General features: G+C 38.5%; 1 non-coding gene across 1 annotated transcript; it reads left to right on the top strand.

Annotated features, from left to right (window-relative positions):
* The first annotated feature begins 14,794 nt into the window (after positions 1–14,794).
* LOC114902184 lies at positions 14,795–14,904 on the top strand. The gene has a single exon (XR_003795408.1). It is a non-coding gene; the product is annotated as a U6 spliceosomal RNA (small nuclear RNA).
* The last annotated feature ends 2,004 nt before the right edge of the window (positions 14,905–16,908 follow it).

Below are 16,908 nucleotides of genomic sequence, written 5' to 3'. Positions count from 1 at the left end.
TGCCGTGCGGCATGATGCAGGTTGGAGGAGCAGTTTCCAACCTGTCCCAGGCAGCTGCAAATATGATATTCTCTGTGTTGAATCCACTCTTGTAGTAGACGCTGGGTCATACACAAGCCCCAGAGGACCAGTTATGGGACTGGCTCCACAAAGTCCTGTGAAATAAAGTGTGGTGGGGTGGAGTTATTACTACAGGGGCAAAACCTGGAACTGCTCAAATGGATGTTTAAAAGGTAGATGATTTGCACTTTGGAACTCTTAACTCCTACCAGCCAGATGTTCCTATATTCTACCTCACGGCTGATCATGGTGTTTACCTGTGGATGTCTCCATCACTCCCCAGACATGCAGTGCTCAGCTTCCTACTGTGATGTTAGGTGTTGCTTTGGCTTTGGCCTCTGCCAGTCTCTCTTCCGTATACAACTCTTAGGTACCTGCCTCTATGCCAGGTCCTGTGCTGGCTGACGAGGATATCGAGAGAAACAGGCAGTGATTTCTGCCATTGATGTGAGCCCAGCCTGGAATGTGGTCAGGAAAGACCGTGCTTAAGAGCAAGGGCCTGGGCCAGATTGTCTAAGTTCAACCCCCAGTTCTGCCACGTATCTTAACCTCAATGAGTCTTGGTGTCCTCATCTGTAAAATGGGGACAATAACAGGACCTATTTCACGTGGAAGAGCAAAGATTAAATAAATGAGATCATTCATGTAAAAACTCGACCTAGTCCCAGGTATGTAGTAAGCTCAAATAGACATCAGCTGTTATTATTTCCTGACTTTTTGGGTTTACCCTCTTTTCACAACAGCCGGGTTTCCTGGGTTAGTGGCTCTGGCTCTTAAATCTGTGTTTGGTTGCCGACTCCTTGAGAACATGGTCTCAGTTTTAAATTCGCCCAAGTTACAAGATTGCATGGTGGCCCATGCCCGCAGCGAGTGCACAGCTGGGGCGGCTGGCCTGGGTTGTATACCCTGACCAGCCTTGTCAGGCACCGCAGTGTCTTCATGTCAAGTAATACATTTGCAGTTTTTTTCAGGATTGGTGACATATTTTTACGTTGCCTAAAGTATTTTTGCTATTTCTTTGATTTTTCCATTTCAAAACAGAAATATCACTTTTTTTTAACTTGAATGTTAGAGAACTGGACAAAACGTCTATTTTACATACTAACTCGATCACATCAGGCTTTCACGATATTTGGCTCTGTATGAAGAACACAGTCTGTAGTAAATTGGTCTCCCTTCTGCCATCCTCACACGCTTTGCTTCCTCTGGCCTCTGTGCCTCTGTTGGCTGTTTCCCTATCCTGGACTGCCTTCCTATGTCCAGTGTTTTTCATCCTTCAATGCATATCTCAAGATTTTACTCCCACTGTGGAACTGTGGGGCCTGCAGCTCTTGCCTGATTTTTTTCCTCCCTGAAGGAGTGAAGCACTCATTGTCTACCTGCAATTTGGCATTTTCCCAGATACTTTCTTATATTCAGATTATTCATTAAACGTTCAGCAAGCCTCCTAATATTTCCAAACTCTGTGCTAAGTACTTTTCACATATATTACCTCTTTTAACCCTTTCAACAATCCTGAAAATAGGTATTGTTAATTTTCCCACAATGTATATGCAAAAATTGAAGTTAGGCTCCAGTAGCTTAAATAATTTGCCCATTAAGAAAATGAAAAGACAAGCCCCAGATTGGGAGAAAATATCTGCACATCATATATCTGGTATGGAATTTGTATCCAGAATATATAAACAACTCTTACAACTCAACAATAAGATAAACAACCCAATTAAAAATAGGCCAGATTTGAAAAGACATTTTGCCCAAGAAGATAGATGAATGGCTAATCAGCACATTAAAATATGTTTAACATCATTAACCATGGGGAAAATGAAAATCAAAACCACAATGAGATACCATTCATACCCACTAGGATGGCTATAATTTAAAAGACAGATAATAACAAGTATTGATGAGGATGTGGAGAAACTAGAACCCTCATGCATTGCTGATGGGAATGTAAAATGGTGCAGCCTCTTTGGAAAGGAGTTTGACAGTTTCTTGAAAAGTTAAACAGATACTTATCAGACAACCCAACAAATGCACATCTATGTATCTACCCAAGAGAAATGAGAATATACATTTATACAAAGATTAACCACTGAATGTTCATAGAAACATTATTCATAATAGGCCAAAACTGAGACAGTCCAAATATCCATCAGCTGGTGAATGGATAAACAAAATGTGGTATATCCATAAAATGGAATACAGTTCATCAAACAAAAGCAATGAACATATGCTAATACACACTACAACACGGTTGAAGTTCAGAAACATTATGCTAAGTAAAAGCAGCCATATACAAATGAGTACATATTGTATGATTCCATTTATATGAAACTTCTAGAAAAGACAAATCTATAGAAACAGAAAGCAGGTCAGTGGTTGTTTAAGAGCTGGGATGAGAATAAGGTTTGACTGGTCATAAGGGAACTTTTTGGGATGATGGAAATGTTCTAAAATTGGATCGAAGTGATATTTGCACAGCTCTATAAAATTACTAAAAATAATTTTATTTAAATGTTTACTTATAATGGGTAGGTTTTATGGTATACAAATTATACCCCAGTAATGATGTTAAAAAAATAAATACTTGTCCAAGACCACACAAATAGCAGAATAGGGATCTGGACCCTATCTTCCTTTTGTGCTCTTTTTCTAGCCTTTGTCATTTTTTCTTGTGTATGGCTTCTCTGCCTAGCAGATGGACAACACTTTGAGAACAAGGAGAATGCCTTTACATTTTTGGGACTCCCTCACAGTGTTCTCAACGAATCTGTGCAATTGAGTTGATAGCGCATCATATTCTAACAGGGTTATTCTGTACCAGAAGGAGCAGTGTAGGGCTGTTGTTTCTCCAAATGCTGCCCCGAGTGTTGAGACATAGGGGTAGATAGTCCATCAAAGGCATGCCGCCTGGAGAACAATGTAGTGACAGGGCTGGCTGACAACAAGAGACAAAGAGCTGTGCTGTTGAACACTGCCCAGAGCAACCCATCTCTTCCTGCTCGGCCCAGCAGACTGTTAAAAGGACCACAAAAGGCTGCTGGGGAGATGACAAGAGCTTAAGAATTTGCTGAATGTGCTACCCTTGATAGCAAGAGTAAACCCGAATGACCTTCCCAGGACACACAGTAGAGATTATTAGAATAGAGGCCAGGCCTGAATCCAGGCAGGGAGGTGGACATGCAGGGGGCTCACATATATTTGACCCACTCAATAGAGTTAATGACTTTTTTGGAAACCAATATTTTTTTTTTCACAACTTAAAAAGGGGTTATCAGGAAAAATTGTCCAAAACTTGAAAATGGGCAAAAGACACCACTGAGTGTCTTCTCAGTGGCTTGCTGGGCATTGCCTAGCATATGCTATAATGTGTGCACTTTTCACTGGCTTCCTATTATTAGGCTATTTTCCAACCATAGAGGTAGCAGTAACTTGTAGAAAACTTGATAATAATGCAAATGATTCTTGTCCACAGCAAAGCAAATGAATCTCATCCAGTGGCTACAGAAAAGATAACCCCAAACATTACATTTTATTGCCCTTTCAGATATTAACCAGTTTTGCATTTACTAGCAGTTCTTTTCAGCATTTCTGATTGCCTATAGGTATCTCTGTTCTTCAAATTCTCCATTGAAAAAGCCTTGACATATTATAGGTTCTCCCATTAATTAATGTCACATAAAATCTTTGACACATTCCTTTTAGATTTGCACAGAAGTCATGTTTTTAACTTTTTGAAGATTATACTTTAGTAGTGTGCAAAAGACAGTTCAGGGCCACCGCCATGATTACCAAACCTGGTAGCCTGGCATTGGGCCAGACGACTGAAGGCGCCCCTTGCCCCTCTCCCTCCCCTTTTGAACCCACCTGTGCCTTCTCCATCAGCCCAGCAGGCACCATCTTCTCCATCAGGAAGCTTGCTAGCATTTAGAATGGGCTAGAGGTCTTTGTCCTGTGCCCTCACAGAACATGCTCTCTGGACTTGCTTTTCTCCTAACACCACAGGCACATCCATCTGAAAATGGTAAAAATCCAAAGACGGGCAACAGTCAGAACAGCCCCATGTCTGGTTTCTGAAGAAGCAGTGGGCAGAGTAGGCTCTGCTACCAGTTTAGACCATGGTTAAGTACCAGGTGTTAGGGAGTTTATCTTACTCGGTTACGAGGTAAGCTCAAGGAGCAGGTGGGCAAGCATGGGTTGGGTACCAGCTTGGAGCCCACCTACACATTTTCTAAATTTTATGGGCAGCCTATTTCCTCCTGCAGTCAAACTGCTCAAAGTTCAGTTGCCCAAAGCTGGTCCAAGGAGCACAGAAACCAGTGATGGTAACTTTTACATGAAGACTAACAATACTGTATTGTACACTTCAAAAATTTGTTAAGAGTGTAAATCTCATGTTAAGTGTTCTTACCATAAAACAGAACAAAACAAAACAAAAGGGCACTAAGAAACTTTTGGAGGTGATGGATAAGTTTATTGCTTTGATTGTGGTGATGGTTTCACAGCTCTATGCCTATGTTCAAACTCATCAAATTGCATACATTAAATATGTGCAGTTTTAAAATCATTTATATATTGATAAAGCTATAAAATTTTTAATATGAAAAAATTTTTTAAAGATTAATATTGTTAATGTGGTCAAATAGCCAAGGATCTTGGGCAGAGAGAACTTGTGAAACCAATTCAAAACTGTTGCAAGTATTCAAATAAACTTTATGCTTATTCTTATATAGCAACTAGCTCTGTGGCCCTTATTTCCCTTCTTTTTCGCTATCTACACCAAGTCTCAGGGAGAGAATGTCTTGCATGCATTTTTAAAAAGTGAGTTTGCACTCTTGAGAAGTATTGACACTTCAGCTGGATTTACTTGGCATAACAGTTTTTCCAAAGTCAAGCAAGGATGGATCTGTACATTTCTAGAGAGGCTTGTCTATCTGCAAATGGGAAAATTTCAGTATTTATAATATGCTATTATTATTTAAAAGAACTGGAAAAGCAGGTGCACACATATTTATATGTAAGAGAAAAATGAACACAGTAAGTACAAGATTATTAAATTCACAATAACTACTGATTTCTAAACTCACATCACAAAATACAAAGATATTTAGATTTAGTTAAAAATAATTTATATTCTGTTTATAAGAGACACACAAAGTGACACCGAAAATTTGAAAATAAAATTTTAAATGGAATAGGCAAAAATATGTGCTAAGACAAGGAGAACAATGTTGGCAAAAAGAACAATGTTGGCAATATTAATATCAGACAAAGAAAAATTTAAGAGAAAAAACTAAGTGAAGCAAATACCTGTTTTATACATTAAAAAATGATCTTCAACAAAACACTGCCTTTCAGACACAACTGGTGGGCAGATACTCTCATCACTCTGTAACTATTCCAATGACACTGAATGAAAGTCAATCATTTATGAGGACATTAAAGAGAATTCAAGACATTGCAAAGAGTGGAAGTTGTACAGGCTATGTTCTCTGCCTAGGATGCAATAAAACTAGAAATAAAAGCAAATATTAAAAAATTTAGGGCTTCCCTGGTGGCGCAGTGGTTGAGAGTCCGCCTGTTGATGCAGGGGATGCGGGTTCGTGCCCCGGTCCAGGAGGATCCCACATGCCGCAGAGCGGCTGGGCCCGTGAGCCGTGGCCGCTGAGCCTGCGCGTCCGGAGCCTGTTGCTCCGCGGCGGGAGAGGCCACAGCAGTGAGAGGCCCGCGTACCGCAAAAAAAAAAAAAAAAAAAAAAATTTTAAAGCAAAATGTTTTTAAAACTTGAAACTTTAAAAAATACACTTACAGGGCTTCCCTGGTGGCACAGTGGTTGAGAATCTGCCTGCTAATGCAGGGGACACGGGTTTGAGCCCTGGTCTGGGAGGATCCCACATGCCACGGAGCAACTAGGCCCGTGAGCCACAACTACTGAGCCTGCGCATCAGGAGCCTGTGCTCCGCAACAAGAGAGGCTGCGATAGTGAGAGGCCTGCACACTGCAATGAAGAGTGGTCCCCGCTTGCCACAACTAGAGAAAGCCCTCGCACAGAAACAAAGACCCAACACAGCAAAAATAAATAAATAAATAAACTCCTACCCCCAACATCTTTAAAAAATAAAAAATAAAATAAAAAATACACTTACAAACATAAGAGAATGAAAAGAATAAAAACTGTAGCTGGAGACTACTTAAAAAATTGACTGTAAGACTATTAACTCTCCAACTCTAGGACATTGCCAAAGTTTTGACGTAGACTGTATTACTCTTCCCAATTATTACTACCTTCTCTGTGATGTACTGTCCCACCCCCACCCCCACTTGATATTGATTTGGCCATTAGAATGTGAATGGGAGTGATGTGTGCTCTATCCAAGCAGAGGTCTCAGCTACTGTTCTTCTTTTCCTTTTGCCATGAGAACAGCATGTCCCAGATATGAAGTTGTTTCTTCAGCTTACATCTCAGAGTGAAGAAGACATTGATCAGAGCTGCAGTGTCTTGAAATAATGTGTTGTTAATGTGAAAGAGAAATAAACCTTGGATGTTGGAAACTGATGAGATTTCAGGGAATATTTGTTCCTGAAGCATAACTTAGCAAAAATTGACTAACACAGCTGTGTGCAATAAACAAAATCAGAGTCTCAAGTATGTTTATTAATAAAACAACAAAATCAGAAATAATTCATTGGTTCAAGATGGTGGAGTAGAAGGACATGCTGTCACTCTCTCGCGCGAGAGCACCGGAATCACAACTAACTGCTGAACAATCATCGACAGGAAGACACTGGAACTCACCAAAAAAGACACCCCACATCCAAAGACAAAGGAGAAGTACAATGAGACAGTAGGAAGGGCGCAATCACAATAAAATCAAATCCCATAATTGCTGGGTGGGTGACTCACAAACTGGAGAACACTTATATCACAGAAGTCCACCCACTGGAGTGAAGGTTCTGAGCCCCATGTCAGGCTTCCCAATCTGGGGGTCCAGCAACGAGAGGAGGAATTCATAGAGAATCAGACTTGGAAGGCTGGCGGGATTTGACTGCAGGACTTCGACAGGACTGGGGGAAACAGAGACTCCACTCTTAGAGGGCACACACAAAGTAGTGTGCGCATTGGGACCCAGGGGAAGGAGCAGTGACCCCATAAGAGACTGAACCAGACCTACCTGCTAGTGTTGGAGGGTCTTCTGCAGAGGCGGGGGGTGGCTGTGGCTCACCGTGAGATCAAGGACACGGGCAGCTGAAGTTCTGGGAAGTACTCCTTGGAGTGAGTCCTCCCAGAGTCCACCATTAGCCCCACCAAAGAGCCCAGGTAGGCTTCAGTGTTGGATCGCCTCAGGCCAAACAACCAATAGGGAGGGAACCCAGCCTCACCCATCAGCAGACAAGTAGATTAAAGTTTTACTGAGCTCCGCCCACCAAAGCAACACCCAACTCTACCCACCACCAGTCCCTTCCATCAGGAAACTTGCACAAGCCTCTTAGATAGCCTTATCCACCAGAGGGCAGACAGCAGAAGCAAAAAAGAATACAATCTTACAGCCGGTGGATCAAAACCCACATTCACAGAAAGATAGACAAGATGAAAATGCAGAGGGCTACGTACCAGATGAAGGAACAAGGTAAAACCCCAGAAAAACAACTAAATGAAGTGGAGATAGGCAACCTTTCAGAAAAAGAATTCAGAATAATGATAGTGAAGATGATCCAGGACTTCAGAAAAAGAATGGAGGCAAAGATCGAGAAGATGCAAGAAATGTGTAACAAAGATCTAGAAGAATTAAAGAACAAACAACCAGAGATGAACAATACAATAACTGAAATGGAAATTACACTAGAAGGAATCAGTAGCAGAATAACTGAGGCAGAAGAATGGATAAGTGACCTGGAAGACAGAATGGTGGAATTCACTGCTGCGGAACAGAAGAAAGAATAAAGAATGAAAAGAAATGAAGACAGCCTAAGAGACCTCTGGGACAACATTAAACACAACAACATTCACATTACAGGGGTCCCAGAAGGAGAAGAGCGAGCGAAAGGACCAGAGAAAATATTTGAAGAGACTATAGTCGAAAACTTCCCTAACATGGGAAAGGAAATAGACACCAAGTCCAGGAAGCACAGAGTCCCATACAGGATAAACCCAAGGAGAAACATGCTGAGACACATAGTAATCAAATTGGCAAAAATTAAAACAAAGAAAAATTACTGAAAGCAGAAAGGGAAACACGACGAATAACATACAAGGGAACTCCCATAAGGTTAACAGCTGATTTCTCAGCAGAAACTCTAAAAGCCAGAAGGGAGTGGCATGATATACTTTAAGTGATGAAAGGGAAGAACCTACAACCAAGATAACTCTACCCAGCAAGGATCTCATTCAGATTCAATGGAGAAATCAAAAGCTTTACAGACAAGCAAAAGCTACGAGAATTCAGCACACCAAACCAGCTCTACAACAAATGCTAAAGGAACTTCTCTAAGTGGGAAACACAAGAGAAGAAAAGGACCTACAAAAATACACCCAAAACAATTAAGAAAATGGTCATAGGAACATACATATTGAAAATTACCTTAAACGTGAATGGATTAAATGCTCCAACCAAAAGACAAAGCCTTGCTAAATGGATTCAAAAACAAGACCCATATATATGCTGTCTACAAGAGACCCACTTCAGACCTAGGGACACATTCAGACTGAAAGTGGGGGGATGGAAAAAGATATTCCTCGCAAAGGGAAATCAAAAGAAAGCTGGAGTAGCAATACTCATATAAGATAAAACAGACTTTAAAATAAAGAATGTTACAAGAGACAAGGAAGGGCACTACATAATGAAAAGGGATCAATCCAAGAAGAAGGTATAACAATTATAAATATATATGCACCTAACACAGGAGCACCTCAATACGTAAGGTAACTGCTAACAGGTATGAAAGAGGAAATTGACAGTAACACAATAATAGTGGGGGACGTTAACACCTCACTTACACCAATAGACAGATCAACCAAAATGTAAATAAATAAGGAAACAGAAGCTTTAAATGACACAACAGACCAGATAGATTTAGATGATATTTATAGGACATTCCATCCAAAAACAGCAGATTACTCTTTCTTCTCAAGTGCGCATGGAACATTCTCCAGGATAGATCACATCTTTGGTCACAAATCAAGCCTCAGTAAATTTAAGAAAATTTAAATCATATCAAACATATTTTCTGACCACAACGCTATGAGATTAGAAATGAATTACAGGGAAAACAACATAAAAAACACAAACACATGGAGGCTAAAAAATATGTTACTAAATAACCAAGAGATCACTGAAGAAATCAAAGAGGAAATCAAAACATACCTAGAGACAAATGATAATGAAAACACGATGATCCAAAACCTATGGGATGCAGCAAAAGCAGTTCTAAGAGGGAAGTTGATAGCTATACAAGCCTACCTCAAGAAACAAGAAAAATTTCAAATAAACAATCTAACCTTACACCTAAAGGAACTAGAGAAAGAAGAACAAACAAAACCCAAAGTTAGCAGAAGGAAAGAAATCATAAAGATCAAAGCAGAAATAAATGAAATACAAAAAAAACAATAGCAAAAATCAATAAAACTAAAAGCTGGTTCTTTCAGAAGATAAATTTGATACACCATTAGCCAGACTCATCAAGAAAAAGAGGGAGAGGACTCAAATCAATAAAATTTGAAATGAAAAAGAGGAAGTTACAATGGACACCACAGAAATACAAAGCATCCTAAGAGACTACTACAAGCAACTCTATGCCAATAAAATGGACAACCTGAACGAAATGGACAAATTCTTAGAAAGGTATAACCTTCCAAGACTGAACCAGGAAGAAATAGAAAATATGAACACACCAATCACAAGGAATGAAATTGCAACTGTGATTAAAAATCTTCCAACAAACAAAAGTCCAGGACCAGATGGCTTCACAGGTGAATTCTATCAAACATTTAGAGAAGAGCTAACACCCATCCTTCTCAAACTATTCCAAAAAATTGCAGAGGAAGGAACACTCCCAAACACATTCTACGAGGCCACTGTCACCCTGATACTAAAACCAGACAAAGATACTACAAAAAAGGAAAACTACAGAACAACATCACTGATGAATATAGATGCAAAAATCCTCAACAAAATACTAGCAAACAGAATCCAACAGCACATTAAAAGGATCATACACCATGATCAAGTGGGGTTTATCCCAGGATGCAAGGATTTTTCAATATACGCAAATCAATGTGATACACCATATTAACAAACTGAAGAATAAAAACCATATGATATCTCAATAGATGCAGAAAAAGCTTTTGACAAAATTCAACACCGATTTATGATAAAAACTCTCCAGAAAGTGGGCATAGAGGGAACCGATATCAACATAATAAAGGCCATATATGACAAACCCACAGCAAACATCATTCTCAATGGTGAAAAACTGAAAGCATTTCCTCTAAGATCAGGAACAAGACAAGGATGTCCACTCTCACTACTTTTATTCAATATAGTTTTGGAAGTCCTAGCCACAGCAATCAGAGAAGAAAAAGAAATAAAAGGAATCCAAATTGGAAAAGGAGAAGTAAAACTGTCACTGTTTGCAGATGGCATGACACTATACATAGAGAATCCTAAAGATGCCACCAGAAAACTACTAGAGCTAATCAATGAATGTGGTAAAATTGCAGGATACAAAATTAATGCACAGAAATCTCTTGCATTCCTATACACTAACAACGAAAGATCAGAAAGAGAAATTAAGGAAACACTCCCAGTCACCACTGTAACAAAAAGAATAAAATACCTAGGAATAAACCTACTTAAGGAGGTAAAAGACCTGTACTCAGAAAACTATAAGACACTGATGAAAGAAATCAAAGGTGACACAAACAGATGGAGAGATATACCGTGTTCTTGGATTGGAAGAATCAATATTGTGAAAATGTCTATACTACCCAAAGCAATCTACAGATTCAATGCAATCCCTATCAAATTACCAATGGCATTTTTTACAGAACTAGTACAAAAAACCTTAAAATTTGTATGGAGACACAAAAGACCCTGAATAGCCAAAGCAGTCTTGAGGGAAAAAAACGGAGCTGGAGGAATCAGACTCTCTGACTTCAGACTATAGTACAAAGCTACAGTAATCAAGACAAAATGATACTGGCAGAACAACAGAAATATAGATCAATGGAACAGGATAGAAAGCCCAGAGATAAACCGCACAGCACCTATGGTCAACTAATCTATGACAAAGGAGGCAAGGATATACAATGGAGAAAAGACAGTCTCTTCAATAAGTGGTGCTGGGAAAACTGGACAGCTACATGTAAAAGAATGAAATTAGAATACTCCCTAACACCACACAGAAAAATAAACTCAAACTTGATTAAAGGCCTAAATGTAAGACCAGACACTATAAAACTCTTACAGGAAAACATAGAAAGAACACTCTTTGACATAAATCACAGCAAGATCTTTTTTGACCCACCTCCTAGAGTAATGGAAATAAAAACAAAAATAAACAAATGGGACCTAATGAAACTTAAAAGCTTTTGCAAAGCCAAGGAAACTACAAACAAGATGAAAAGACAACCCTCAGAATGGGAGAAAATATTTGCAAATGGAGCAACGGACAAAAGATTAATCTCCAAAATATATAAACAGCTCATGCAGCTCAATATTAAAAAAACAAACAACCCAATCTAAAAATGGGCAGAAGACCTAAATACACATTTCTCCAAAGAAGACATACAGATGGCCAAGAAGCATATGAACAGCTGCTCAACATCACTAATTATTACAGAAATGCAAATCACAACCTCAATGAGGTATCACCTCACACCAGTTAGAATGGGCATCATGAGAAAATCTACAAACAACAAATGCTAAAGAGGGTGTGGAGAAAAGGGAACCCTCTTGCACTGTTGGCGGGAATGTAAATTGATACAGCCACTATGGAGAATAGTATGGAGGTTCCTTAAAAAACTAAAACTAGAATTACCATATGACCCAGCAATCCCACTACCCAGAGAAAACCATAATTCAAAAAGACACATGCACCCCAACGTTCATTGCAGCACTATTTACAATAACCAGGTTATGGAAGCAACCTAAATGCCCATTGACAGACGAATGGATAAAGATGTGGTACATAATACAATGGAATATTACTCAGCCATAAAAAGGAATGAAATTAGGTCATTTGTAGAGGCGTGGATGGATCCAGAGACTGTCATACAGAGTGAAGTAAGTCAGAAGGAGAAAAACAAATATCGTATATTAATGCATATATGTGGAACCTGGAAAAATGGTACAGATGAACTGGTTTGCAGGGCAGAAACAGAGACACAGATGTAGAGAACAAACGTAAGGACACCAACGGGGGAAAGCGGTGGGGGGTGATAGTGGTGGTGTGATGAATTGGGCGACTGGGATTGACATGTATACACTGATGTGTATAAAACGGATGACTAATTATACATGCTGTAAAAAAAAGTAAATAAAATAAAATTCAAAAAACAAAAACCACCTCATAGAAATAATTAAGCATTTAACTCGATCCAGAAAGAGAAATATAAGAGAAGCAGGAGGAAGGATGCATAAAGTTTAAAGCAAATTTAATTCATTAAAAAAGTGGAGAAATGATGGTAAGTCCAAAATCCATTCTTTCAACAGGGCTAATTACACTGGCAAGCTCCCCTCAAGCATAATCAAAGCCAGAAAGGAGAGAAAGAGAACTAACCCCCAAAATAAAAAATCCAATATAAAATATTAATAATGAGAAGTGGATTTAAGCAAAAATACAAAAGGAATTGTGAAAACTTTTAAGAAAATATAATTTACATCTCTATGTTGATAAATGTAAAAATCATGATTAAATGAAAATTTTAAAATGAAAACACAAATGGCCAAGTTTGTATAAAAGAAGTTGACAGTCTACACAGAACAAAAAGCATGGAAAAGGTAAAAGACCTACTGTTAAAGTACTGGATCCAGAGAAATTTATTAGCAAGTCTTTTCATATGTGTTCATCTTTAAGGAACACATAATTTCTACGCTATGAAACTTATTAAAAGGGAGGCAAATAAAAGCTCTACAATTTATTTTACGAAACTAGTATAGGGCTTCCCTGGTGGCGCAGTGGTTGAGAGTCTGCCTACCGATGCAGGGGACACGGGTTCGTGCCCGGGTCTGGGAAGATCCCACATGCCACAGAGCGTCTCGGCCCGTGAGCCATGGTCGCTTAGCCTGCGCGTCCGGAGCCTGTACTCCTCAACGGGAGAGGCCACAACAGTGAGAGGCCCGCATACTGAAAAAAAACACCTCAAAAAACAAAAAAAACTAGTATAACCTTGGTACCAAAACTTGACATATTAGAGCCTTAAAGAGGGACAACTATAGACTAAATGTATAACTATGAATATAATATGTATGAAATATTAGCAAATCAAAACTAGAGTTATAAAATATAGTATGTCCAAGTGAGTTTATTCTAGGAGTATAAGAATGATATAATTTCAGGAAATTTATTAATATAATTAACCATATTACTAGAACAAGGAAAATATTAAGGTCAAAATATCAAAAATACTGCTGTCGAAACATTTGGTAAAATCCAAACTCTATTCCAGATTTTTAAAAAACCCTCTTAAGTAGAAAAAACTTAAGAATCCTGAAATTAATATCTTGAAATAAATATCTCCCAAATAAGAAATATTTCTCTTCAAGTCAAAAAACAAGACAAAGATACCACTGTAACCACTATTATTAGGCATTTTTTTGGAATTTAAAGAATAGTAATAAGAAAAATGAAATGAGATGTATAAATATTGAAAAAGAAAAAGAATTTTTTTGCAGAAGACATTTGCCTATCTGAAAAAACTAAGAAAATCAAATACACTATAGAGTAAAATACGGTACACGTTTCAAAATGTAAAAAATAGTTCGAAAAAAATGTGTACACACACACACACACACACACACAGTCCTGATATATGTAATATCCTGACACAAAGGGAAAACTGATTTTTAAAAACTTGTACGTAGCAGAGAATACAATAAATAAAACTGACAGGCACATGATAAACTGAGAAAAATATCTGAAACCCATCCTAAATATTAATTCCTTTGATAGCTAAAGAACTCTTAGAAATTGTTGGACACTTTAATTCATTCAACAAATATTTGTCAAGTGCTTATTCTTTGACAGGCACTGTTGTAGGTGCTTGGGACATAAATGAACAAAAACTCATAAGTCTCTGCCATCAAAGATCTTACCTCTTCCTGCAATTTATTTAAAAAAATGCAAATACTAATAAAAAAATGAACAAAACCTTTACCTCCATTAGCATTTAAAGAAATGTGAATACAGAACTTTTATCTTTATTTTTCACTATTTAAGTCAGTAGAGATTTAAAAAATTATTACACTCAATGTTGTCAAGGGTATGGGAAACACATACTCTCACACACTTCTGGAAGGAGAATAAATTGGTAGAAACGTTCTGGAAGGCTATTTGGCAATCTTAAGAAGGTTGACTAGCAATTCCTCTTTTAGGAATTTAGATCAAGTAAATAAACAGATAATTGCAAAAACAATTTAACCACAAGGATATTTATTGTAGAGCTATTTGTAAGAGCAAAAAAGTTGGAAACAATCTAAATTTGGCATATACACACAACATAAGAAATTATATTGTGCTCATTTTGGCAGCACATATACTAAAATATTGGAATGATACAGAGAAGATTAGCATGGCCCCTTGCACAAGGAAGACATGCAAATTTGTGAAGCGTTCCATATTTTTCAAAAAATGGGCAGAAGACCTAAATAGATATTTTTCCAAAGAAGACATACAGATGGCCAATAGGCACATGAAAAGATGCTCATTGTTGCTAATTATTAGGGAAATGCAAGTCAAAACTACAATGAGGTATCAATTCACACTGGTCAGAATGGCCATCATTAAAACATTTACAAATAAAAAATGCTGGAGGGGGTGTAGAGAAAAGGGAACCCTCTTGCACTGTTGGTGGGAATGTAAATTGGTGCAGCCACTATGGAAAACAGTATGATTTCCTCAAAAAACTAAAGATTGAGTAGCCATATGATTCAGCAATCCCTCTCCTGGGCACATATCCAGACAAAACTCTAATTCAAAAAGACACATTTGGGCTTCCCTGGTGGCGCAGTGGCTTAGAGTCCGCCTGCTGATGCAGCGGACATGGGTTCGGGCCCCGGTCCAGGAAGATCCCACATGCCGCGGAGCGGCTGGGCCCGTGAGCCATGGCTGCTGAGCCTGTGCGTCCGGAGCTTGTGCTCCGCAATGGGAGAGGCCACAACAGTGAGAGGCCCGCATACCGCAAAAAAAAAAAAAGACACATGCACCCTATGTTCATAGCAGCACTATTTACAACAACCAAGACATGGAAACAACCTAAATGTCCATCAACAGATGAATGGATAAAGAAGACGTGGTATATAAATACAATGGAGTGTTACGCAGCCATATAAAAGGATGAAATAATGCCATTTGCAGCAACATGTATGGACCTAGAGATTATCATACTAAGAGAAGTAAATCAGAAAGACAAATACCATATGACATCACTTGTATGTGGAATCTAAAACATAACACAAATGAAACATATCTATGAAACAGAAACAGACTCACAGATACAGATAACGGACTTCCGGTTGCCAAGGCAGGGTGGGGATGGGGAAGGGAAGGATTGGGAGTTTGGGATTAGCAGATACAAACTCATGTATAGAATGGATAAACCACAAGGTTCTACTGTATAGCACAGGGAACTATATTCAGTATCCTGTGATAAACCATAATGGAAAAGAATATGAAAAAGAATATATACATGTATTGCTGAATCACTTTGCTGTACAGCAGAAATTAACACATTGTAAATCAGCCGTATTTCAATAAAATAAAAAAGAAATTATATTTTAGAAGAATATGTAGTAATACAGAAATACTGTTAAATGAAAACGCAGGTTGTGTTATATACTGAATGATTCAATTTTAAATGAAAAGTATATATATGTATGCATACATATATATATACACACATAACACTTTAAAAAGATGGAATGATAGACATTAAAATATTAATTAAGGTTTTGTCTTAGTGGTACAATTTTAAATGCTTTCAATTTTCTTTCTTGTGATTTAGGTAGTATGGATTTCTTAATTTTAAAAGGAGTACTGTATCTCTTTAAACGTATAGATTAAAGAAATCCATATACCTTAGAGAGTTTATATGTTGTTGGATCCTACTTAATTATTACAAATACATCCCCCACATTTTAAACTAATCCCCCTAACACTGCATTAATTCTCTCAGGCCTGAGCGCTGCTAGGAAAAATAGGATGTGACAGGTCTAGGATTAGGGTGAACCAGGTGAAGTGAGTTGTTGAAGTGCAGAGTTGGATCCCATCTTTATTTTTGTTAATTGTGGATGTTTTGCATTAATTCTGGTTTTAAAAAATATTACATTAAAGTATTACTCTTCTTGAGTACTGAGCGTTTTGGCAACACCCCCGTCCCGCCCCCCAATTATGCACCCGAGGTGAGTGCCTCTTTCACCTCACCATATTCCCAGCCCTGCTCCCTGACAGCCCTCTGCACTCTCCACGTGCCACAAACAGCATCTTTACATGTGCTGCTCTGCCTCTTGCCTAGCAGCTGCAGTGCCCTCCTGGAAACCTCGAAGCAAACACTGGTGCTCTGGGTGGAGTGAGGAATGGCAGCAATCCCAGCCATTCATGGAGCACTTCCTTTGGCCTGGCCTCTGTGCA

This window comes from Monodon monoceros, unplaced genomic scaffold (genome assembly GCF_005190385.1).
Source record: "Monodon monoceros isolate NGI ecotype Baffin Bay Population unplaced genomic scaffold, NGI_Narwhal_1 Super_Scaffold_2, whole genome shotgun sequence".
Taxonomy (NCBI): domain Eukaryota; kingdom Metazoa; phylum Chordata; class Mammalia; order Artiodactyla; family Monodontidae; genus Monodon; species Monodon monoceros.
The sequence above is the reverse complement of the archived record's forward strand: the minus strand, read 5'-3'. Positions and strand labels throughout refer to the sequence as shown.